Consider the following 24,809-nt stretch of genomic DNA (forward strand, 5'->3'; position numbering starts at 1 on the left):
GATGATGGGATTTATACAAAGTTTAAATATAGATAAGCTATCCTAAAATTCAACTTTAAGGAAATTGAACAAAGTTAGGTCCCACCAAGATTTGAAATCAGATTACTGGATTCAAAGTCCAAAGTGCTCACCATTACACCATGGAACCCATTATTAGAGAGTCCTCCTCTACTCAATATTGCTGATCTTTGAAATACTGAATGTTCTCCTGTTTTAGGTACATTTGGCATTTTTGTGTTTGCTGATGCTTTTATGTTTGGCCGGTTAGCTCAGTTGGTTAGAGTGTTGTGCTAATAACACCAAGGTCATGTGTTCGATTCCCATACGGGCCATGTGCTTTTTCTTGTTGTCCTACAAGAAATGCCAAGAAGGGATTTTATCCAGCGGCAAAGTGCATGAAGTGTGGGATGAATGCATTGGCTACAGTTAGCAGCACTTGAAACTTGCTAGAGAACATCATAGACACATACATAACAGAGAATTTTTAAATCCATGTTAGGAATAAACAAAAATGTCATCCTTTGGCTGATGCAGCATTTCTCTATATGGCATACATAGAAAACTTTTTCTCAAATATAGCAATATGGCAAATCTAAGAAATGCTATGGCAAATTAATCAATCAGGACATTTATTTGGTGATTGAATCTACTATGGGGGACTAAGTTTTAAGAAGAGAAGAAGAACAGACCTTTACTCTCATTAGTGCACACTGAAGAAGAAAATTCTTAAAACCAGAATATCTTAAAACCATAGCACAAGTGATGGATCACTGCATTCTTATTGCAACTTTTCCTATTTCCAAATGTTTGACAAACATCTCTCCAGTTGAAAACTGATTTGAAACAGCTTAAAAATTAGTTTGGAGTAAAAAAACCACTGAAGATGATGGGATTTATACAAAGTTTAAATATAGATAAGCTATCCTAAAATTCAACTTTAAGGAAATTGAACAAAGTTAGGTCTCACCAAGATTTGAAATCAGAATACTGGATTCAAAGTCCAAAGTGCTCACCATTACACCATGGAACCCATTATTAGAGAGTCTTCCTCTACTCAATATTGCTGATCTTTGAAATACTGAATGTTCTCCTGTTTTAGGTACATTTGGCATTTTTGTGTTTGCTGATGCTTTTATGTTTGGCCGGTTAGCTCAGTTGGTTAGAGCGTGGTGCTAATAATGCCAAGGTCATGTGTTTTTTCTTGTTGTCCTACAAGAAATGCCAAGAAGGGATTTTATCCAGCGGCAAAGTGCATGAAGTGTGGGATGAATGCATTGGCTACAGTTAGCAGCCCTTGAAACTTGCAAGAGAACATCATAGACACATACAAAACAGAGAATTTTTAAATCCATGTTAGGAATAAACAAAAATGTCATCCTTTGGCTGATGCAGCATTTCTCTGTATGGCATACATAGAAAACTTTTTCTCAAATATAGCAATATGGCAAATCTAAGAAATGCTAAGGCTAATTAATCAATCAGGACATTTATTTGGTGATTGAATCTACTATGGGGGACTAAGTTTTAAGAAGAGAAGAAGAACAGACCTTTACTCTCATTAGTGCACACTGAAGAAGAAAATTCTTAAAACCAGAATATCTTAAAACCATAGCACAAGTGATGGATCACTGCATTCTTATTGCAACTTTTCCTATTTCCAAATGTTTGACAAACATCTCTCCAGTTGAAAACTGATTTGAAACAGCTTCAAAATTAGTTTGCAGTAAAAAAACCACTGAAGATGATGGGATTTATACAAAGTTTAAATATAGATAAGCTATCCTAAAATTCAACTTTAAGGAAATTGAACAAAGTTAGGTACCACCAAGATTTGAAATCAGATTACAGGATTCAAAGTCCAAAGTGCTCACCATTACACCATGGAACCCATTATTAGAGAGTCTTCCTCTACTCAATATTGAAATACTGAATGTTCTCCTGTTTTAGGTACATTTGGCATTTTTGTGTTTGCTGATGCTTTTATGTTTGGCCGGTTAGCTCAGTTGGTTAGAGCGTGGTGCTAATAACGCCAAGGTCATGTGTTCGATCCCCATACGGGCCATGTGCTTTTTCTTGTTGTCCTACAAGAAATGCCAAGAAGGGATTTTATCCAGCGGCAAAGTGCATGAAGTGTGGGATGAATGCATTGGCTACAGTTAGCAGCCCTTGAAACTTGCTAGAGAACATCATAGACACATACAAAACAGAGAATTTTTAAATCCATGTTAGGAATAAACAAAAATGTCATCCTTTGGCTGATGCAGCATTTCTCTATATGGCATACATAGAAAACTTTTTCTCAAATATAGCAATATGGCAAATCTAAGAAATGCTAAGGCTAATTAATCAATCAGGACATTTATTTGGTGATTGAATCTACTATGGGGGACTAAGTTTTAAGAAGAGAAGAAGAACAGACCTTTACTCTCATTAGTGCACACTGAAGAAGAAAATTCTTAAAACCAGAATATCTTAAAACCATAGCACAAGTGATGGATCACTGCATTCTTATTGCAACTTTTCCTATTTCCAAATGTTTGACAAACATCTCTCCAGTTGAAAACTGATTTGAAACAGCTTCAAAATTAGTTTGGAGTAAAAAAACCACTGAAGATGATGGGATTTATACAAAGTTTAAATATAGATAAGCTATCCTAAAATTCAACTTTAAGGAAATTGAACAAAGTTAGGTCCCACCAAGATTTGAAATCAGATTACTGGATTCAAAGTCCAAAGTGCTCACCATTACACCATGGAACCCATTATTAGAGAGTCTTCCTCTACTCAATATTGCTGATCTTTGAAATACTGAATGTTCTCCTGTTTTAGGTACATTTGGCATTTTTGTGTTTGCTGATGCTTTTATGTTTGGCCGGTTAGCTCAGTTGGTTAGAGTGTTGTGCTAATAACACCAAGGTCATGTGTTCGATCCCCATACGGGCCATGTGCTTTTTCTTGTTGTCCTACAAGAAATGCCAAGAAGGGATTTTATCCAGCGGCAAAGTGCATGAAGTGTGGGATGAATGCATTGGCTACAGTTAGCAGCACTTGAAACTTGCTAGAGAACATCATAGACACATACATAACAGAGAATTTTTAAATCCATGTTAGGAATAAACAAAAATGTCATCCTTTGGCTGATGCAGCATTTCTCTATATGGCATACATAGAAAACTTTTTCTCAAATATAGCAATATGGCAAATCTAAGAAATGCTATGGCAAATTAATCAATCAGGACATTTATTTGGTGATTGAATCTACTATGGGGGACTAAGTTTTAAGAAGAGAAGAAGAACAGACCTTTACTCTCATTAGTGCACACTGAAGAAGAAAATTCTTAAAACCAGAATATCTTAAAACCATAGCACAAGTGATGGATCACTGCATTCTTATTGCAACTTTTCCTATTTCCAAATGTTTGACAAACATCTCTCCAGTTGAAAACTGATTTGAAACAGCTTAAAAATTAGTTTGGAGTAAAAAAACCACTGAAGATGATGGGATTTATACAAAGTTTAAATATAGATAAGCTATCCTAAAATTCAACTTTAAGGAAATTGAACAAAGTTAGGTCTCACCAAGATTTGAAATCAGAATACTGGATTCAAAGTCCAAAGTGCTCACCATTACACCATGGAACCCATTATTAGAGAGTCTTCCTCTACTCAATATTGCTGATCTTTGAAATACTGAATGTTCTCCTGTTTTAGGTACATTTGGCATTTTTGTGTTTGCTGATGCTTTTATGTTTGGCCGGTTAGCTCAGTTGGTTAGAGCGTGGTGCTAATAATGCCAAGGTCATGTGTTTTTTCTTGTTGTCCTACAAGAAATGCCAAGAAGGGATTTTATCCAGCGGCAAAGTGCATGAAGTGTGGGATGAATGCATTGGCTACAGTTAGCAGCCCTTGAAACTTGCAAGAGAACATCATAGACACATACAAAACAGAGAATTTTTAAATCCATGTTAGGAATAAACAAAAATGTCATCCTTTGGCTGATGCAGCATTTCTCTATATGGCATACATAGAAAACTTTTTCTCAAATATAGCAATATGGCAAATCTAAGAAATGCTGTGGCAAATTAATCAATCAGGACATTTATTTGGTGATTGAATCTACTATGGGGGACTAAGTTTTAAGACGAGAAGAAGAACAGACCTTTACTCTCATTAGTGCACACTGAAGAAGAAAATTCTTAAAACCAGAATATCTTAAAACCATAGCACAAGTGATGGATCACTGCATTCTTATTGCAACTTTTCCTATTTCCAAATGTTTGACAAACATCTCTCCAGTTGAAAACTGATTTGAAACAGCTTCAAAATTAGTTTGGAGTAAAAAAACCACTGAAGATGATGGGATTTATACAAAGTTTAAATATAGATAAGCTATCCTAAAATTCAACTTTAAGGAAATTGAACAAAGTTAGGTCCCACCAAGATTTGAAATCAGATTACTGGATTCAAAGTCCAAAGTGCTCACCATTACACCATGGAACCCATTATTAGAGAGTCTTCCTCTACTCAATATTGCTGATCTTTGAAATACTGAATGCTCTCCTGTTTTAGGTACATTTGGCATTTTTGTGTTTGCTGATGCTTTTATGTTTGGCCGGTTTGCTCAGTTGGTTAGAGCGTGGTGCTAATAACACCAAGGTCATGGGTTTGATCCCCATATGGGCCATGTGCTTTTTCTTGTTGGCAAGAAATGCCAAGAAGGGATTTTATCCAGCGGCAAAGTGCATGAAGTGTGGGATGAATGCATTGGCTACAGTTAGCAGCCCTTGAAACTTGCAAGAGAACATCATAGACACATACAAAACAGAGAATTTTTAAATCCATGTTAGGAATAAACAAAAATGTCATCCTTTGGCTGATGCAGCATTTCTCTATATGGCATACATAGAAAACTTTTTCTCAAATATAGCAATATGGCAAATCTAAGAAATGCTGTGGCAAATTAATCAATCAGGACATTTATTTGGTGATTGAATCTACTATGGGGGACTAAGTTTTAAGACGAGAAGAAGAACAGACCTTTACTCTCATTAGTGCACACTGAAGAAGAAAATTCTTAAAACCAGAATATCTTAAAACCATAGCACAAGTGATGGATCACTGCATTCTTATTGCAACTTTTCCTATTTCCAAATGTTTGACAAACATCTCTCCAGTTGAAAACTGATTTGAAACAGCTTCAAAATTAGTTTGGAGTAAAAAAACCACTGAAGATGATGGGATTTATACAAAGTTTAAATATAGATAAGCTATCCTAAAATTCAACTTTAAGGAAATTGAACAAAGTTAGGTCCCACCAAGATTTGAAATCAGATTACTGGATTCAAAGTCCAAAGTGCTCACCATTACACCATGGAACCCATTATTAGAGAGTCTTCCTCTACTCAATATTGCTGATCTTTGAAATACTGAATGCTCTCCTGTTTTAGGTACATTTGGCATTTTTGTGTTTGCTGATGCTTTTATGTTTGGCCGGCTTGCTCAGTTGGTTAGAGCTTGGTGCTAATAACACCAAGGTCATGGGTTTGATCCCCATATGGGCCATGTGCTTTTTCTTGTTGGCAAGAAATGCCAAGAAGGGATTTTATCCAGCGGCAAAGTGCATGAAGTGTGGGATGAATGCATTGGCTACAGTTAGCAGCCCTTGAAACTTGCAAGAGAACATCATAGACACATACAAAACAGAGAATTTTTAAATCCATGTTAGGAATAAACAAAAATGTCATCCTTTGGCTGATGCAGCATTTCTCTATATGGCATACATAGAAAACTTTTTCTCAAATATAGCAATATGGCAAATCTAAGAAATGCTGTGGCAAATTAATCAATCAGGACATTTATTTGGTGATTGAATCTACTATGGGGGACTAAGTTTTAAGACGAGAAGAAGAACAGACCTTTATTCTCATTAGTGCACACTGAAGAAGAAAATTCTTAAAACCAGAATATCTTAAAACCATAGCACAAGTGATGGATCACTGCATTCTTATTGCAACTTTTCCTATTTCCAAATGTTTGACAAACATCTCTCCAGTTGAAAACTGATTTGAAACAGCTTCAAAATTAGTTTGGAGTAAAAAAACCACTGAAGATGATGGGATTTATACAAAGTTTAAATATAGATAAGCTATCCTAAAATTCAACTTTAAGGAAATTGAACAAAGTTAGGTCCCACCAAGATTTGAAATCAGATTACTGGATTCAAAGTCCAAAGTGCTCACCATTACACCATGGAACCCATTATTAGAGAGTCTTCCTCTACTCAATATTGCTGATCTTTGAAATACTGAATGCTCTCCTGTTTTAGGTACATTTGGCATTTTTGTGTTTGCTGATGCTTTTATGTTTGGCCGGCTTGCTCAGTTGGTTAGAGCTTGGTGCTAATAACACCAAGGTCATGGGTTTGATCCCCATATGGGCCATGTGCTTTTTCTTGTTGGCAAGAAATGCCAAGAAGGGATTTTATCCAGCGGCAAAGTGCATGAAGTGTGGGATGAATGCATTGGCTACAGTTAGCAGCCCTTGAAACTTGCAAGAGAACATCATAGACACATACAAAACAGAGAATTTTTAAATCCATGTTAGGAATAAACAAAAATGTCATCCTTTGGCTGATGCAGCATTTCTCTATATGGCATACATAGAAAACTTTTTCTCAAATATAGCAATATGGCAAATCTAAGAAATGCTGTGGCAAATTAATCAATCAGGACATTTATTTGGTGATTGAATCTACTATGGGGGACTAAGTTTTAAGACGAGAAGAAGAACAGACCTTTATTCTCATTAGTGCACACTGAAGAAGAAAATTCTTAAAACCAGAATATCTTAAAACCATAGCACAAGTGATGGATCACTGCATTCTTATTGCAACTTTTCCTATTTCCAAATGTTTGACAAACATCTCTCCAGTTGAAAACTGATTTGAAACAGCTTCAAAATTAGTTTGGAGTAAAAAAACCACTGAAGATGATGGGATTTATACAAAGTTTAAATATAGATAAGCTATCCTAAAATTCAACTTTAAGGAAATTGAACAAAGTTAGGTCCCACCAAGATTTGAAATCAGATTACTGGATTCAAAGTCCAAAGTGCTCACCATTACACCATGGAACCCATTATTAGAGAGTCTTCCTCTACTCAATATTGCTGATCTTTGAAATACTGAATGCTCTCCTGTTTTAGGTACATTTGGCATTTTTGTGTTTGCTGGTGCTTTTATGTTTGGCCGGTTTGCTCAGTTGGTTAGAGCGTGGTGCTAATAACACCAAGGTCATGGGTTTGATCCCCATATGGGCCATGTGCTTTTTCTTGTTGGCAAGAAATGCCAAGAAGGGATTTTATCCAGCGGCAAAGTGCATGAAGTGTGGGATGAATGCATTGGCTACAGTTAGCAGCCCTTGAAACTTGCAAGAGAACATCATAGACACATACAAAACAGAGAATTTTTAAATCCATGTTAGGAATAAACAAAAATGTCATCCTTTGGCTGATGCAGCATTTCTCTATATGGCATACATAGAAAACTTTTTCTCAAATATAGCAATATGGCAAATCTAAGAAATGCTGTGGCAAATTAATCAATCAGGACATTTATTTGGTGATTGAATCTACTATGGGGGACTAAGTTTTAAGACGAGAAGAAGAACAGACCTTTACTCTCATTAGTGCACACTGAAGAAGAAAATTCTTAAAACCAGAATATCTTAAAACCATAGCACAAGTGATGGATCACTGCATTCTTATTGCAACTTTTCCTATTTCCAAATGTTTGACAAACATCTCTCCAGTTGAAAACTGATTTGAAACAGCTTCAAAATTAGTTTGGAGTAAAAAAACCACTGAAGATGATGGGATTTATACAAAGTTTAAATATAGATAAGCTATCCTAAAATTCAACTTTAAGGAAATTGAACAAAGTTAGGTCCCACCAAGATTTGAAATCAGATTACTGGATTCAAAGTCCAAAGTGCTCACCATTACACCATGGAACCCATTATTAGAGAGTCTTCCTCTACTCAATATTGCTGATCTTTGAAATACTGAATGCTCTCCTGTTTTAGGTACATTTGGCATTTTTGTGTTTGCTGATGCTTTTATGTTTGGCCGGTTTGCTCAGTTGGTTAGAGCGTGGTGCTAATAACACCAAGGTCATGGGTTTGATCCCCATATGGGCCATGTGCTTTTTCTTGTTGGCAAGAAATGCCAAGAAGGGATTTTATCCAGCGGCAAAGTGCATGAAGTGTGGGATGAATGCATTGGCTACAGTTAGCAGCCCTTGAAACTTGCAAGAGAACATCATAGACACATACAAAACAGAGAATTTTTAAATCCATGTTAGGAATAAACAAAAATGTCATCCTTTGGCTGATGCAGCATTTCTCTATATGGCATACATAGAAAACTTTTTCTCAAATATAGCAATATGGCAAATCTAAGAAATGCTGTGGCAAATTAATCAATCAGGACATTTATTTGGTGATTGAATCTACTATGGGGGACTAAGTTTTAAGACGAGAAGAAGAACAGACCTTTACTCTCATTAGTGCACACTGAAGAAGAAAATTCTTAAAACCAGAATATCTTAAAACCATAGCACAAGTGATGGATCACTGCATTCTTATTGCAACTTTTCCTAATTCCAAATGTTTGACAAACATCTCTCCAGTTGAAAACTGATTTGAAACAGCTTCAAAATTAGTTTGCAGTAAAAAAACCACTGAAGATGATGGGATTTATACAAAGTTTAAATATAGATTAGCTATCCTAAAATTCAACTTTAAGGAAATTGAACAAAGTTAGGTACCACCAAGATTTGAAATCAGATTACAGGATTCAAAGTCCAAAGTGCTCACCATTACACCATGGAACCCATTATTAGAGAGTCTTCCTCTACTCAATATTGAAATACTGAATGTTCTCCTGTTTTAGGTACATTTGGCATTTTTGTGTTTGCTGATGCTTTTATGTTTGGCCGGTTAGCTCAGTTGGTTAGAGCGTGGTGCTAATAACGCCAAGGTCATGTGTTCGATCCCCATACGGGCCATGTGCTTTTTCTTGTTGTCCTACAAGAAATGCCAAGAAGGGATTTTATCCAGCGGCAAAGTGCATGAAGTGTGGGATGAATGCATTGGCTACAGTTAGCAGCCCTTGAAACTTGCTAGAGAACATCATAGACACATACAAAACAGAGAATTTTTAAATCCATGTTAGGAATAAACAAAAATGTCATCCTTTGGCTGATGCAGCATTTCTCTATATGGCATACATAGAAAACTTTTTCTCAAATATAGCAATATGGCAAATCTAAGAAATGCTAAGGCTAATTAATCAATCAGGACATTTATTTGGTGATTGAATCTACTATGGGGGACTAAGTTTTAAGAAGAGAAGAAGAACAGACCTTTACTCTCATTAGTGCACACTGAAGAAGAAAATTCTTAAAACCAGAATATCTTAAAACCATAGCACAAGTGATGGATCACTGCATTCTTATTGCAACTTTTCCTATTTCCAAATGTTTGACAAACATCTCTCCAGTTGAAAACTGATTTGAAACAGCTTCAAAATTAGTTTGGAGTAAAAAAACCACTGAAGATGATGGGATTTATACAAAGTTTAAATATAGATAAGCTATCCTAAAATTCAACTTTAAGGAAATTGAACAAAGTTAGGTCCCACCAAGATTTGAAATCAGATTACTGGATTCAAAGTCCAAAGTGCTCACCATTACACCATGGAACCCATTATTAGAGAGTCTTCCTCTACTCAATATTGCTGATCTTTGAAATACTGAATGTTCTCCTGTTTTAGGTACATTTGGCATTTTTGTGTTTGCTGATGCTTTTATGTTTGGCCGGTTAGCTCAGTTGGTTAGAGTGTTGTGCTAATAACACCAAGGTCATGTGTTCGATCCCCATACGGGCCATGTGCTTTTTCTTGTTGTCCTACAAGAAATTCCAAGAAGGGATTTTATCCAGCGGCAAAGTGCATGAAGTGTGGGATGAATGCATTGGCTACAGTTAGCAGCACTTGAAACTTGCTAGAGAACATCATAGACACATACATAACAGAGAATTTTTAAATCCATGTTAGGAATAAACAAAAATGTCATCCTTTGGCTGATGCAGCATTTCTCTATATGGCATACATAGAAAACTTTTTCTCAAATATAGCAATATGGCAAATCTAAGAAATGCTATGGCAAATTAATCAATCAGGACATTTATTTGGTGATTGAATCTACTATGGGGGACTAAGTTTTAAGAAGAGAAGAAGAACAGACCTTTACTCTCATTAGTGCACACTGAAGAAGAAAATTCTTAAAACCAGAATATCTTAAAACCATAGCACAAGTGATGGATCACTGCATTCTTATTGCAACTTTTCCTATTTCCAAATGTTTGACAAACATCTCTCCAGTTGAAAACTGATTTGAAACAGCTTAAAAATTAGTTTGGAGTAAAAAAACCACTGAAGATGATGGGATTTATACAAAGTTTAAATATAGATAAGCTATCCTAAAATTCAACTTTAAGGAAATTGAACAAAGTTAGGTCTCACCAAGATTTGAAATCAGAATACTGGATTCAAAGTCCAAAGTGCTCACCATTACACCATGGAACCCATTATTAGAGAGTCTTCCTCTACTCAATATTGCTGATCTTTGAAATACTGAATGTTCTCCTGTTTTAGGTACATTTGGCATTTTTGTGTTTGCTGATGCTTTTATGTTTGGCCGGTTAGCTCAGTTGGTTAGAGCGTGGTGCTAATAATGCCAAGGTCATGTGTTTTTTCTTGTTGTCCTACAAGAAATGCCAAGAAGGGATTTTATCCAGCGGCAAAGTGCATGAAGTGTGGGATGAATGCATTGGCTACAGTTAGCAGCCCTTGAAACTTGCAAGAGAACATCATAGACACATACAAAACAGAGAATTTTTAAATCCATGTTAGGAATAAACAAAAATGTCATCCTTTGGCTGATGCAGCATTTCTCTATATGGCATACATAGAAAACTTTTTCTCAAATATAGCAATATGGCAAATCTAAGAAATGCTGTGGCAAATTAATCAATCAGGACATTTATTTGGTGATTGAATCTACTATGGGGGACTAAGTTTTAAGAAGAGAAGAAGAACAGACCTTTACTCTCATTAGTGCACACTGAAGAAGAAAATTCTTAAAACCAGAATATCTTAAAACCATAGCACAAGTGATGGATCACTGCATTCTTATTGCAACTTTTCCTATTTCCAAATGTTTGACAAACATCTCTCCAGTTGAAAACTGATTTGAAACAGCTTCAAAATTAGTTTGGAGTAAAAAAACCACTGAAGATGATGGGATTTATACAAAGTTTAAATATAGATAAGCTATCCTAAAATTCAACTTTAAGGAAATTGAACAAAGTTAGGTCCCACCAAGATTTGAAATCAGATTACTGGATTCAAAGTCCAAAGTGCTCACCATTACACCATGGAACCCATTATTAGAGAGTCTTCCTCTACTCAATATTGCTGATCTTTGAAATACTGAATGTTCTCCTGTTTTAGGTACATTTGGCATTTTTGTGTTTGCTGATGCTTTTATGTTTGGCCGGTTTGCTCAGTTGGTTAGAGCTTGGTGCTAATAACACCAATGTCATGGGTTTGATCCCCATATGGGCCATGTGCTTTTTCTTGTTGGCAAGAAATGCCAAGAAGGGATTTTATCCAGCGGCAAAGTGCATGAAGTGTGGGATGAATGCATTGGCTACAGTTAGCAGCCCTTGAAACTTGCAAGAGAACATCATAGACACATACAAAACAGAGAATTTTTAAATCCATGTTAGGAATAAACAAAAATGTCATCCTTTGGCTGATGCAGCATTTCTCTATATGGCATACATAGAAAACTTTTTCTCAAATATAGCAATATGGCAAATCTAAGAAATGCTGTGGCAAATTAATCAATCAGGACATTTATTTGGTGATTGAATCTACTATGGGGGACTAAGTTTTAAGACGAGAAGAAGAACAGACCTTTACTCTCATTAGTGCACACTGAAGAAGAAAATTCTTAAAACCAGAATATCTTAAAACCATAGCACAAGTGATGGATCACTGCATTCTTATTGCAACTTTTCCTATTTCCAAATGTTTGACAAACATCTCTCCAGTTGAAAACTGATTTGAAACAGCTTCAAAATTAGTTTGGAGTAAAAAAACCACTGAAGATGATGGGATTTATACAAAGTTTAAATATAGATAAGCTATCCTAAAATTCAACTTTAAGGAAATTGAACAAAGTTAGGTCCCACCAAGATTTGAAATCAGATTACTGGATTCAAAGTCCAAAGTGCTCACCATTACACCATGGAACCCATTATTAGAGAGTCTTCCTCTACTCAATATTGCTGATCTTTGAAATACTGAATGCTCTCCTGTTTTAGGTACATTTGGCATTTTTGTGTTTGCTGATGCTTTTATGTTTGGCCGGTTTGCTCAGTTGGTTAGAGTTTGGTGCTAATAACACCAAGGTCATGGGTTTGATCCCCATATGGGCCATGTGCTTTTTCTTGTTGGCAAGAAATGCCAAGAAGGGATTTTATCCAGCGGCAAAGTGCATGAAGTGTGGGATGAATGCATTGGCTACAGTTAGCAGCCCTTGAAACTTGCAAGAGAACATCATAGACACATACAAAACAGAGAATTTTTAAATCCATGTTAGGAATAAACAAAAATGTCATCCTTTGGCTGATGCAGCATTTCTCTATATGGCATACATAGAAAACTTTTTCTCAAATATAGCAATATGGCAAATCTAAGAAATGCTGTGGCAAATTAATCAATCAGGACATTTATTTGGTGATTGAATCTACTATGGGGGACTAAGTTTTAAGATGAGAAGAAGAACAGACCTTTACTCTCATTAGTGCACACTGAAGAAGAAAATTCTTAAAACCAGAATATCTTAAAACCATAGCACAAGTGATGGATCACTGCATTCTTATTGCAACTTTTCCTAATTCCAAATGTTTGACAAACATCTCTCCAGTTGAAAACTGATTTGAAACAGCTTCAAAATTAGTTTGCAGTAAAATAACCACTGAAGATGATGGGATTTATACAAAGTTTAAATATAGATTAGCTATCCTAAAATTCAACTTTAAGGAAATTGAACAAAGTTAGGTACCACCAAGATTTGAAATCAGATTACAGGATTTAAAGTCCAAAGTGCTCACCATTACACCATGGAACCCATTATTAGAGAGTCTTCCTCTACTCAATATTGAAATACTGAATGTTCTCCTGTTTTAGGTACATTTGGCATTTTTGTGTTTGCTGATGCTTTTATGTTTGGCCGGTTAGCTCAGTTGGTTAGAGCGTGGTGCTAATAACGCCAAGGTCATGTGTTCGATCCCCATACGGGCCATGTGCTTTTTCTTGTTGTCCTACAAGAAATGCCAAGAATGGATTTTATCCAGCGGCAAAGTGCATGAAGTGTGGGATGAATGCATTGGCTACAGTTAGCAGCCCTTGAAACTTGCTAGAGAACATCATAGACACATACAAAACAGAGAATTTTTAAATCCATGTTAGGAATAAACAAAAATGTCATCCTTTGGCTGATGCAGCATTTCTCTATATGGCATACATAGAAAACTTTTTCTCAAATATAGCAATATGGCAAAATCTAAGAAATGCTAAGGCTAATTAATCAATCAGGACATTTATTTGGTGATTGAATCTACTATGGGGGACTAAGTTTTAAGAAGAGAAGAAGAACAGACCTTTACTCTCATTAGTGCACACTGAAGAAGAAAATTCTTAAAACCAGAATATTTTAAAACCATAGCACAAGTGATGGATCACTGCATTCTTATTGCAACTTTTCCTATTTCCAAATGTTTGACAAACATCTCTCCAGTTGAAAACTGATTTGAAACAGCTTCAAAATTAGTTTGGAGTAAAAAAACCACTGAAGATGATGGGATTTATACAAAGTTTAAATATAGATAAGCTATCCTAAAATTCAACTTTAAGGAAATTGAACAAAGTTAGGTCCCACCAAGATTTGAAATCAGATTACTGGATTCAAAGTCCAAAGTGCTCACCATTACACCATGGAACCCTTTATTAGAGAGTCTTCCTCTACTCAATATTGCTGATCTTTGAAATACTGAATGTTCTCCTGTTTTAGGTACATTTGGCATTTTTGTGTTTGCTGATGTTTTTATGTTTGGCCAGTTAGCTCAGTTGGTTAGAGTGTGGTGCTAATAACGCCAAGGTCATGTGTTCGATCCCCATATGGGCCATGTGCTTTTTCTTGTTGGCAAGAAATGCCAAGAAGGGATTTTATCCAGCGGCAAAGTGCATGAAGTGTGGGATGAATGCATTGGCTACAGTTAGCAGCCCTTGAAACTTGCTAGAGAACATCATAGACACATACAAAACAGAGAATTTTTAAATCCATGTTAGGAATAAACAAAAATGTCATCCTTTGGCTGATGCAGCATTTCTCTATATGGCATACATAGAAAACTTTTTCTCAAATATAGCAATATGGCAAATCTAAGAAATGCTAAGGCTAATTAATCAATCAGGACATTTATTTGGTGATTGAATCTACTATGGGGGACTAAGTTTTAAGAAGAGAAGAAGAACAGACCTTTACTCTCATTAGTGCACACTGAAGAAGAAAATTCTTAAAACCAGAATATCTTAAAACCATAGCACAAGTGATGGATCACTGCATTCTTATTGCAACTTTTCCTATTTCCAAATGTTTGACAAACATCTCTCCAGTTGAAAACTGATTTGAAACAGCTTCAAAATTAGTTTGGAGTAAAAAAACCACTGAAGATGATGGGATTTATACAAAGTTTAAATATAGATAAGCTATCCTAAAATTCAACTTTAAGCAAATTGAACAAAGTTAGGTCCCACCAAGATTTGAAATCAGATTACTGGATTCAAAGTCCAAAGTGCTCACCATTACACCATGGAACCCATTATTAGAGAGTCTTCCTCTACTCAATAGTGCTGATCTTTGAAATACTGAATGTTCTCCTGTTTTAGGTACATTTGGCATTTTTGTGTTTGCTGATGTTTTTATGTTTGGCCGGTTAGCTCAGTTGGTTAGAGCAAGGTGCTAATAATGCCAAGGTCATGTGTTTGATCCCCATACGGGCCATGTGCTTCTTCTTGTTGTCCTACAAGAAATGCCAAGAAGGGATTTTATCCAGCGGCAAAGTGCATGAAGTGTGGGATGAATGCATTAGCTACAGTTAGCAGCCCTTGAAACTTGCTAGAGAACATCATAGACACATACAAAACAGAGAATTTTTAAATCCATGTTAGGAATAAACAAAAATGTCATCCTTTGGCTGATGCAGCATTTCTCTATATGGCATACATAGAAAACTTTTTCTCAAATATAGCAATATGGCAAATCTAAGAAATGCTAAGGCTAATTAATCAATCAGGACATTTATTTGGTGATTGAATCTACTATGGGGGACTAAGTTTTAAGAAGAGAAGAAGAACAGACCTTTACTCTCATTAGTGCACACTGAAGAAGAAAATTCTTAAAACCAGAATATCTTAAAACCATAGCACAAGTGATGGATCACTGCATTCTTATTGCAACTTTTCCTATTTCCAAATGTTTGACAAACATCTCTCCAGTTGAAAACTGATTTGAAACAGCTTCAAAATTAGTTTGGAGTAAAAAAACCACTGAAGATGATGGGATTTATACAAAGTTTAAATATAGATAAGCTATCCTAAAATTCAACTTTAAGGAAATTGAACAAAGTTAGGTCCCACCAAGATTTGAAATCAGATTACTGGATTCAAAGTCCAAAGTGCTCACCATTACACCATGGAACCCATTATTAGAGAGTCTTCCTCTACTCAATATTGCTGATCTTTGAAATACTGAATGTTCTCCTGTTTTAGGTACATTTGGCATTTTTGTGTTTGCTGATGCTTTTATGTTTGGCCGGTTAGCTCAGTTGGTTAGAGCGTGGTGCTAATAACGCCAAGGTCATGGGTTTGATCCCCATACGGGCCATGTGCTTTTTCTTGTTGGCAAGAAATGCCAATAAGGGATTTTATCCAGCGGCAAAGTGCATGAAGTGTGGGATGAATGCATTGGCTACAGTTAGCAGCCCTTGAAACTTGCTAGAGAACATCATAGACACATACAAAACAGAGAATTTTTAAATCCATGCTAGGAATAAACAAAAATGTCATCCTTTGGCTGATGCAGCATTTCTCTATATGGCATACATAGAAAACTTTTTCTCAAATATAGCAATATGGCAAATCTAAGAAATGCTAAGGCTAATTAATCAATCAGGACATTTATTTGGTGATTGAATCTACTATGGGGGACTAAGTTTTAAGAAGAGAAGAAGAACAGACCTTTACTCTCATTAGTGCACACTGAAGAAGAAAATTCTTAAAACCAGAATATCTTAAAACCATAGCACAAGTGATGGATCACTGCATTCTTATTGCAACTTTTCCTATTTCCAAATGTTTGACAAACATCTCTCCAGTTGAAAACTGATTTGAAACAGCTTCAAAATTAGTTTGCAGTAAAAAAACCACTGAAGATGATGGGATTTATACAAAGTTTAAATATAGATAAGCTATCCTAAAATTCAACTTTAAGGAAATTGAACAAAGTTAGGTACCACCAAGATTTGAAATCAGATTACAGGATTCAAAGTCCAAAGTGCTCACCATTACACCATGGAACCCATTATTAGAGAGTCTTCCTCTACTCAATATTGAAATACTGAATGTTCTCCTGTTTTAGGTACATTTGGCATTTTTGTGTTTGCTGATGCTTTTATGTTTGGCCGGATAGCTCAGTTGGTTAGAGCGTGGTGCTAATAACGCCAAGGTCATGTGTTCGATCCCCATACGGGCCATGTGCTTTTTCTTGTTGTCCTACAAGAAATGCCAAGAAGGGATTTTATCCAGCGGCAAAGTGCATGAAGTGTGGGATGAATGCATTGGCTACAGTTAGCAGCCCTTGAAACTTGCTAGAGAACATCATAGACACATACAAAACAGAGAATTTTTAAATCCATGTTAGGAATAAACAAAAATGTCATCCTTTGGCTGATGCAGCATTTCTCTATATGGCATACATAGAAAACTTTTTCTCAAATATAGCAATATGGCAAATCTAAGAAATGCTAAGGCTAATTAATCAATCAGGACATTTATTTGGTGATTGAATCTACTATGGGGGACTAAGTTTTAAGAAGAGAAGAAGAACAGACCTTTACTCTCATTAGTGCACACTGAAGAAGAAAATTCTTAAAACCAGAATATCTTAAAACCATAGCACAAGTGATGGATCACTGCATTCTTATTGCAACTTTTCCTATTTCCAAATGTTTGACAAACATCTCTCCAGTTGAAAACTGATTTGAAACAGCTTCAAAATTAGTTTGGAGTAAAAAAACCACTGAAGATGATGGGATTTATACAAAGTTTAAATATAGATAAGCTATCCTAAAATTCAACTTTAAGGAAATTGAACAAAGTTAGGTCCCACCAAGATTTGAAATCAGATTACTGGATTCAAAGTCCAAAGTGCTCACCATTACACCATGGAACCCATTATTAGAGAGTCCTCCTCTACTCAATATTGCTGATCTTTGAAATACTGAATGTTCTCCTGTTTTAGGTACATTTGGCATTTTTGTGTTTGCTGATGCTTTTATGTTTGGCCGGTTAGCTCAGTTGGTTAGAGTGTTGTGCTAATAACACCAAGGTCATGTGTTCGATTCCCATACGGGCCATGTGCTTTTTCTTGTTGTCCTACAAGAAATGCCAAGAAGGGATTTTATCCAGCGGCAAAGTGCATGAAGTGTGGGATGAATGCATTGGCTACAGTTAGCAGCACTTGAAACTTGCTAGAGAACATCATAGACACATACATAACAGAGAATTTTTAAATCCATGTTAGGAATAAACAAAAATGTCATCCTTTGGCTGATGCAGCATTTCTCTATATGGCATACATAGAAAACTTTTTCTCAAATATAGCAATATGGCAAATCTAAGAAATGCTATGGCAAATTAATCAATCAGGACATTTATTTGGTGATTGAATCTACTATGGGGGACTAAGTTTTAAGAAGAGAAGAAGAACAGACCTTTACTCTCATTAGTGCACACTGAAGAAGAAAATTCTTAAAACCAGAATATCTTAAAACCATAGCACAAGTGATGGATCACTGCATTCTTATTGCAACTTTTCCTATTTCCAAATGTTTGACAAACATCTCTCCAGTTGAAAACTGATTTGAAACAGCTTAAAAATTAGTTTGGAGTAAAAAAACCACTGAAGATGATGGGATTTATACAAAGTTTAAATATAGATAAGCTATCCTAAAATTCAACTTTAAGGAAATTGAACAAAGTTAGGTCTCACCAAGATTTGAAATCAGAATACTGGATTCAAAGTCCAAAGTGCTCACCATTACACCATGGAACCCATTATTAGAGAGTCTTCCTCTACTCAATATTGCTGATCTTTGAAATACTGAATGTTCTCCTGTTTTAGGTACATTTGGCATTTTTGTGTTTGCTGATGCTTTTATGTTTGGCCGGTTAGCTCAGTTGGTTAGAGCGTGGTGCTAATAATGCCAAGGTCATGTGTTTTTTCTTGTTGTCCTACAAGAAATGCCAAGAAGGGATTTTATCCAGCGGCAAAGTGCATGAAGTGTGGGATGAATGCATTGGCTACAGTTAGCAGCCCTTGAAACTTGCAAGAGAACATCATAGACACATACAAAACAGAGAATTTTTAAATCCATGTTAGGAATAAACAAAAATGTCATCCTTTGGCTGATGCAGCATTTCTCTGTATGGCATACATAGAAAACTTTTTCTCAAATATAGCAATATGGCAAATCTAAGAAATGCTAAGGCTAATTAATCAATCAGGACATTTATTTGGTGATTGAATCTACTATGGGGGACTAAGTTTTAAGAAGAGAAGAAGAACAGACCTTTACTCTCATTAGTGCACACTGAAGAAGAAAATTCTTAAAACCAGAATATCTTAAAACCATAGCACAAGTGATGGATCACTGCATTCTTATTGCAACTTTTCCTATTTCCAAATGTTTGACAAACATCTCTCCAGTTGAAAACTGATTTGAAACAGCTTCAAAATTAGTTTGCAGTAAAAAAACCACTGAAGATGATGGGATTTATACAAAGTTTAAATATAGATAAGCTATCCTAAAATTCAACTTTAAGGAAATTGAACAAAGTTAGGTACCACCAAGATTTGAAATCAGATTACAGGATTCAAAGTCCAAAGTGCTCACCATTACACCATGGAACCCATTATTAGAGAGTCTTCCTCTACTCAATATTGAAATACTGAATGTTCTCCTGTTTTAGGTACATTTGGCATTTTTGTGTTTGCTGATGCTTTTATGTTTGGCCGGTTAGCTCAGTTGGTTAGAGCGTGGTGCTAATAACGCCAAGGTCATGTGTTCGATCCCCATACGGGCCATGTGCTTTTTCTTGTTGTCCTACAAGAAATGCCAAGAAGGGATTTTATCCAGCGGCAAAGTGCATGAAGTGTGGGATGAATGCATTGGCTACAGTTAGCAGCCCTTGAAACTTGCTAGAGAACATCATAGACACATACAAAACAGAGAATTTTTAAATCCATGTTAGGAATAAACAAAAATGTCATCCTTTGGCTGATGCAGCATTTCTCTATATGGCATACATAGAAAACTTTTTCTCAAATATAGCAATATGGCAAATCTAAGAAATGCTAAGGCTAATTAATCAATCAGGACATTTATTTGGTGATTGAATCTACTATGGGGGACTAAGTTTTAAGAAGAGAAGAAGAACAGACCTTTACTCTCATTAGTGCACACTGAAGAAGAAAATTCTTAAAACCAGAATATCTTAAAACCATAGCACAAGTGATGGATCACTGCATTCTTATTGCAACTTTTCCTATTTCCAAATGTTTGACAAACATCTCTCCAGTTGAAAACTGATTTGAAACAGCTTAAAAATTAGTTTGGAGTAAAAAAACCACTGAAGATGATGGGATTTATACAAAGTTTAAATATAGATAAGCTATCCTAAAATTCAACTTTAAGGAAATTGAACAAAGTTAGGTCCCACCAAGATTTGAAATCAGATTACTGGATTCAAAGTCCAAAGTGCTCACCATTACACCATGGAACCCATTATTAGAGAGTCTTCCTCTACTCAATATTGCTGATCTTTGAAATACTGAATGTTCTCCTGTTTTAGGTACATTTGGCATTTTTGTGTTTGCTGATGCTTTTATGTTTGGCCGGTTAGCTCAGTTGGTTAGAGTGTTGTGCTAATAACACCAAGGTCATGTGTTCGATCCCCATATGGGCCATGTGCTTTTTCTTGTTGTCCTACAAGAAATGCCAAGAAGGGATTTTATCCAGCGGCAAAGTGCATGAAGTGTGGGATGAATGCATTGGCTACAGTTAGCAGCACTTGAAACTTGCTAGAGAACATCATAGACACATACATAACAGAGAATTTTTAAATCCATGTTAGGAATAAACAAAAATGTCATCCTTTGGCTGATGCAGCATTTCTCTATATGGCATACATAGAAAACTTTTTCTCAAATATAGCAATATGGCAAATCTAAGAAATGCTATGGCAAATTAATCAATCAGGACATTTATTTGGTGATTGAATCTACTATGGGGGACTAAGTTTTAAGAAGAGAAGAAGAACAGACCTTTACTCTCATTAGTGCACACTGAAGAAGAAAATTCTTAAAACCAGAATATCTTAAAACCATAGCACAAGTGATGGATCACTGCATTCTTATTGCAACTTTTCCTATTTCCAAATGTTTGACAAACATCTCTCCAGTTGAAAACTGATTTGAAACAGCTTAAAAATTAGTTTGGAGTAAAAAAACCACTGAAGATGATGGGATTTATACAAAGTTTAAATATAGATAAGCTATCCTAAAATTCAACTTTAAGGAAATTGAACAAAGTTAGGTCTCACCAAGATTTGAAATCATAATACTGGTGGATTCAAAGTCCAAAGTGCTCACCATTACACCATGGAACCCATTATTAGAGAGTCTTCCTCTACTCAATATTGCTGATCTTTGAAATACTGAATGTTCTCCTGTTTTAGGTACATTTGGCATTTTTGTGTTTGCTGATGCTTTTATGTTTGGCCGGTTAGCTCAGTTGGTTAGAGCGTGGTGCTAATAATGCCAAGGTCATGTGTTTTTTCTTGTTGTCCTACAAGAAATGCCAAGAAGGGATTTTATCCAGCGGCAAAGTGCATGAAGTGTGGGATGAATGCATTGGCTACAGTTAGCAGCCCTTGAAACTTGCAAGAGAACATCATAGACACATACAAAACAGAGAATTTTTAAATCCATGTTAGGAATAAACAAAAATGTCATCCTTTGGCTGATGCAGCATTTCTCTATATGGCATACATAGAAAACTTTTTCTCAAATATAGCAATATGGCAAATCTAAGAAATGCTGTGGCAAATTAATCAATCAGGACATTTATTTGGTGATTGAATCTACTATGGGGGACTAAGTTTTAAGACGAGAAGAAGAACAGACCTTTACTCTCATTAGTGCACACTGAAGAAGAAAATTCTTAAAACCAGAATATCTTAAAACCATAGCACAAGTGATGGATCACTGCATTCTTATTGCAACTTTTCCTATTTCCAAATGTTTGACAAACATCTCTCCAGTTGAAAACTGATTTGAAACAGCTTCAAAATTAGTTTGGAGTAAAAAAACCACTGAAGATGATGGGATTTATACAAAGTTTAAATATAGATAAGCTATCCTAAAATTCAACTTTAAGGAAATTGAACAAAGTTAGGTCCCACCAAGATTTGAAATCAGATTACTGGATTCAAAGTCCAAAGTGCTCACCATTACACCATGGAACCCATTATTAGAGAGTCTTCCTCTACTCAATATTGCTGATCTTTGAAATACTGAATGCTCTCCTGTTTTAGGTACATTTGGCATTTTTGTGTTTGCTGATGCTTTTATGTTTGGCCGGTTTGCTCAGTTGGTTAGAGCGTGGTGCTAATAACACCAAGGTCATGGGTTTGATCCCCATATGGGCCATGTGCTTTTTCTTGTTGGCAAGAAATGCCAAGAAGGGATTTTATCCAGCGGCAAAGTGCATGAAGTGTGGGATGAATGCATTGGCTACAGTTAGCAGCCCTTGAAACTTGCAAGAGAACATCATAGACACATACAAAACAGAGAATTTTTAAATCCATGTTAGGAATAAACAAAAATGTCATCCTTTGGCTGATGCAGCATTTCTCTATATGGCATACATAGAAAACTTTTTCTCAAATATAGCAATATGGCAAATCTAAGAAATGCTGTGGCAAATTAATCAATCAGGACATTTATTTGGTGATTGAATCTACTATGGGGGACTAAGTTTTAAGACGAGAAGAAGAACAGACCTTTACTCTCATTAGTGCACACTGAAGAAGAAAATTCTTAAAACCAGAATATCTTAAAACCATAGCACAAGTGATGGATCACTGCATTCTTATTGCAACTTTTCCTATTTCCAAATGTTTGACAAACATCTCTCCAGTTGAAAACTGATTTGAAACAGCTTCAAAATTAGTTTGGAGTAAAAAAACCACTGAAGATGATGGGATTTATACAAAGTTTAAATATAGATAAGCTATCCTAAAATTCAACTTTAAGGAAATTGAACAAAGTTAGGTCCCACCAAGATTTGAAATCAGATTACTGGATTCAAAGTCCAAAGTGCTCACCATTACACCATGGAACCCATTATTAGAGAGTCTTCCTCTACTCAATATTGCTGATCTTTGAAATACTGAATGCTCTCCTGTTTTAGGTACATTTGGCATTTTTGTGTTTGCTGATGCTTTTATGTTTGGCCGGCTTGCTCAGTTGGTTAGAGCTTGGTGCTAATAACACCAAGGTCATGGGTTTGATCCCCATATGGGCCATGTGCTTTTTCTTGTTGGCAAGAAATGCCAAGAAGGGATTTTATCCAGCGGCAAAGTGCATGAAGTGTGGGATGAATGCATTGGCTACAGTTAGCAGCCCTTGAAACTTGCAAGAGAACATCATAGACACATACAAAACAGAGAATTTTTAAATCCATGTTAGGAATAAACAAAAATGTCATCCTTTGGCTGATGCAGCATTTCTCTATATGGCATACATAGAAAACTTTTTCTCAAATATAGCAATATGGCAAATCTAAGAAATGCTGTGGCAAATTAATCAATCAGGACATTTATTTGGTGATTGAATCTACTATGGGGGACTAAGTTTTAAGACGAGAAGAAGAACAGACCTTTATTCTCATTAGTGCACACTGAAGAAGAAAATTCTTAAAACCAGAATATCTTAAAACCATAGCACAAGTGATGGATCACTGCATTCTTATTGCAACTTTTCCTATTTCCAAATGTTTGACAAACATCTCTCCAGTTGAAAACTGATTTGAAACAGCTTCAAAATTAGTTTGGAGTAAAGAAACCACTGAAGATGATGGGATTTATACAAAGTTTAAATATAGATAAGCTATCCTAAAATTCAACTTTAAGGAAATTGAACAAAGTTAGGTCCCACCAAGATTTGAAATCAGATTACAGGATTCAAAGTCCAAAGTGCTCACCATTACACCATGGAACCCATTATTAGAGAGTCTTCCTCTACTCAATATTGCTGATCTTTGAAATACTGAATGTTCTCCTGTTTTAGGTACATTTGGCATTTTTGTGTTTGCTGATGCTTTTATGTTTGGCCGGTTAGCTCAGTTGGTTAGAGTGTTGTGCTAATAACACCAAGGTCATGTGTTCGATCCCCATACGGGCCATGTGCTTTTTCTTGTTGTCCTACAAGAAATGCCAAGAAGGGATTTTATCCAGCGGCAAAGTGCATGAAGTGTGGGATGAATGCATTGGCTACAGTTAGCAGCACTTGAAACTTGCTAGAGAACATCATAGACACATACATAACAGAGAATTTTTAAATCCATGTTAGGAATAAACAAAAATGTCATCCTTTGGCTGATGCAGCATTTCTCTATATGGCATACATAGAAAACTTTTTCTCAAATATAGCAATATGGCAAATCTAAGAAATGCTATGGCAAATTAATCAATCAGGACATTTATTTGGTGATTGAATCTACTATGGGGGACTAAGTTTTAAGAAGAGAAGAAGAACAGACCTTTACTCTCATTAGTGCACACTGAAGAAGAAAATTCTTAAAACCAGAATATCTTAAAACCATAGCACAAGTGATGGATCACTGCATTCTTATTGCAACTTTTCCTATTTCCAAATGTTTGACAAACATCTCTCCAGTTGAAAACTGATTTGAAACAGCTTAAAAATTAGTTTGGAGTAAAAAAACCACTGAAGATGATGGGATTTATACAAAGTTTAAATATAGATAAGCTATCCTAAAATTCAACTTTAAGGAAATTGAACAAAGTTAGGTCTCACCAAGATTTGAAATCAGAATACTGGATTCAAAGTCCAAAGTGCTCACCATTACACCATGGAACCCATTATTAGAGAGTCTTCCTCTACTCAATATTGCTGATCTTTGAAATACTGAATGTTCTCCTGTTTTAGGTACATTTGGCATTTTTGTGTTTGCTGATGCTTTTATGTTTGGCCGGTTAGCTCAGTTGGTTAGAGCGTGGTGCTAATAATGCCAAGGTCATGTGTTTTTTCTTGT

General features: G+C 35.7%; 5 non-coding genes across 5 annotated transcripts; all 5 read left to right on the plus strand.

The window, feature by feature from the left end:
• The first annotated feature begins 1,988 nt into the window (after positions 1 to 1,988).
• On the plus strand, positions 1,989 to 2,062 carry TRNAI-AAU (transfer RNA isoleucine (anticodon AAU)). The gene has a single exon. It is a non-coding gene; the product is annotated as a tRNA-Ile (tRNA).
• Positions 2,063 to 8,990: 6,928 nt separating this feature from the next.
• Positions 8,991 to 9,064, plus strand: TRNAI-AAU (transfer RNA isoleucine (anticodon AAU)). The gene has a single exon. It is a non-coding gene; the product is annotated as a tRNA-Ile (tRNA).
• Positions 9,065 to 13,358: 4,294 nt separating this feature from the next.
• TRNAI-AAU (transfer RNA isoleucine (anticodon AAU)) lies at positions 13,359 to 13,432 on the plus strand. Its single transcript has one exon. It is a non-coding gene; the product is annotated as a tRNA-Ile (tRNA).
• Positions 13,433 to 16,001: 2,569 nt separating this feature from the next.
• TRNAI-AAU (transfer RNA isoleucine (anticodon AAU)) lies at positions 16,002 to 16,075 on the plus strand. Its single transcript has one exon. It is a non-coding gene; the product is annotated as a tRNA-Ile (tRNA).
• Positions 16,076 to 19,481: 3,406 nt separating this feature from the next.
• Positions 19,482 to 19,555, plus strand: TRNAI-AAU (transfer RNA isoleucine (anticodon AAU)). Its single transcript has one exon. It is a non-coding gene; the product is annotated as a tRNA-Ile (tRNA).
• The last annotated feature ends 5,254 nt before the right edge of the window (positions 19,556 to 24,809 follow it).

Source organism: Taudactylus pleione, unplaced genomic scaffold (genome assembly GCF_031769625.1).
Source record: "Taudactylus pleione unplaced genomic scaffold, aTauple2 ptg000085l, whole genome shotgun sequence".
NCBI classification, from domain to species: domain Eukaryota; kingdom Metazoa; phylum Chordata; class Amphibia; order Anura; family Myobatrachidae; genus Taudactylus; species Taudactylus pleione.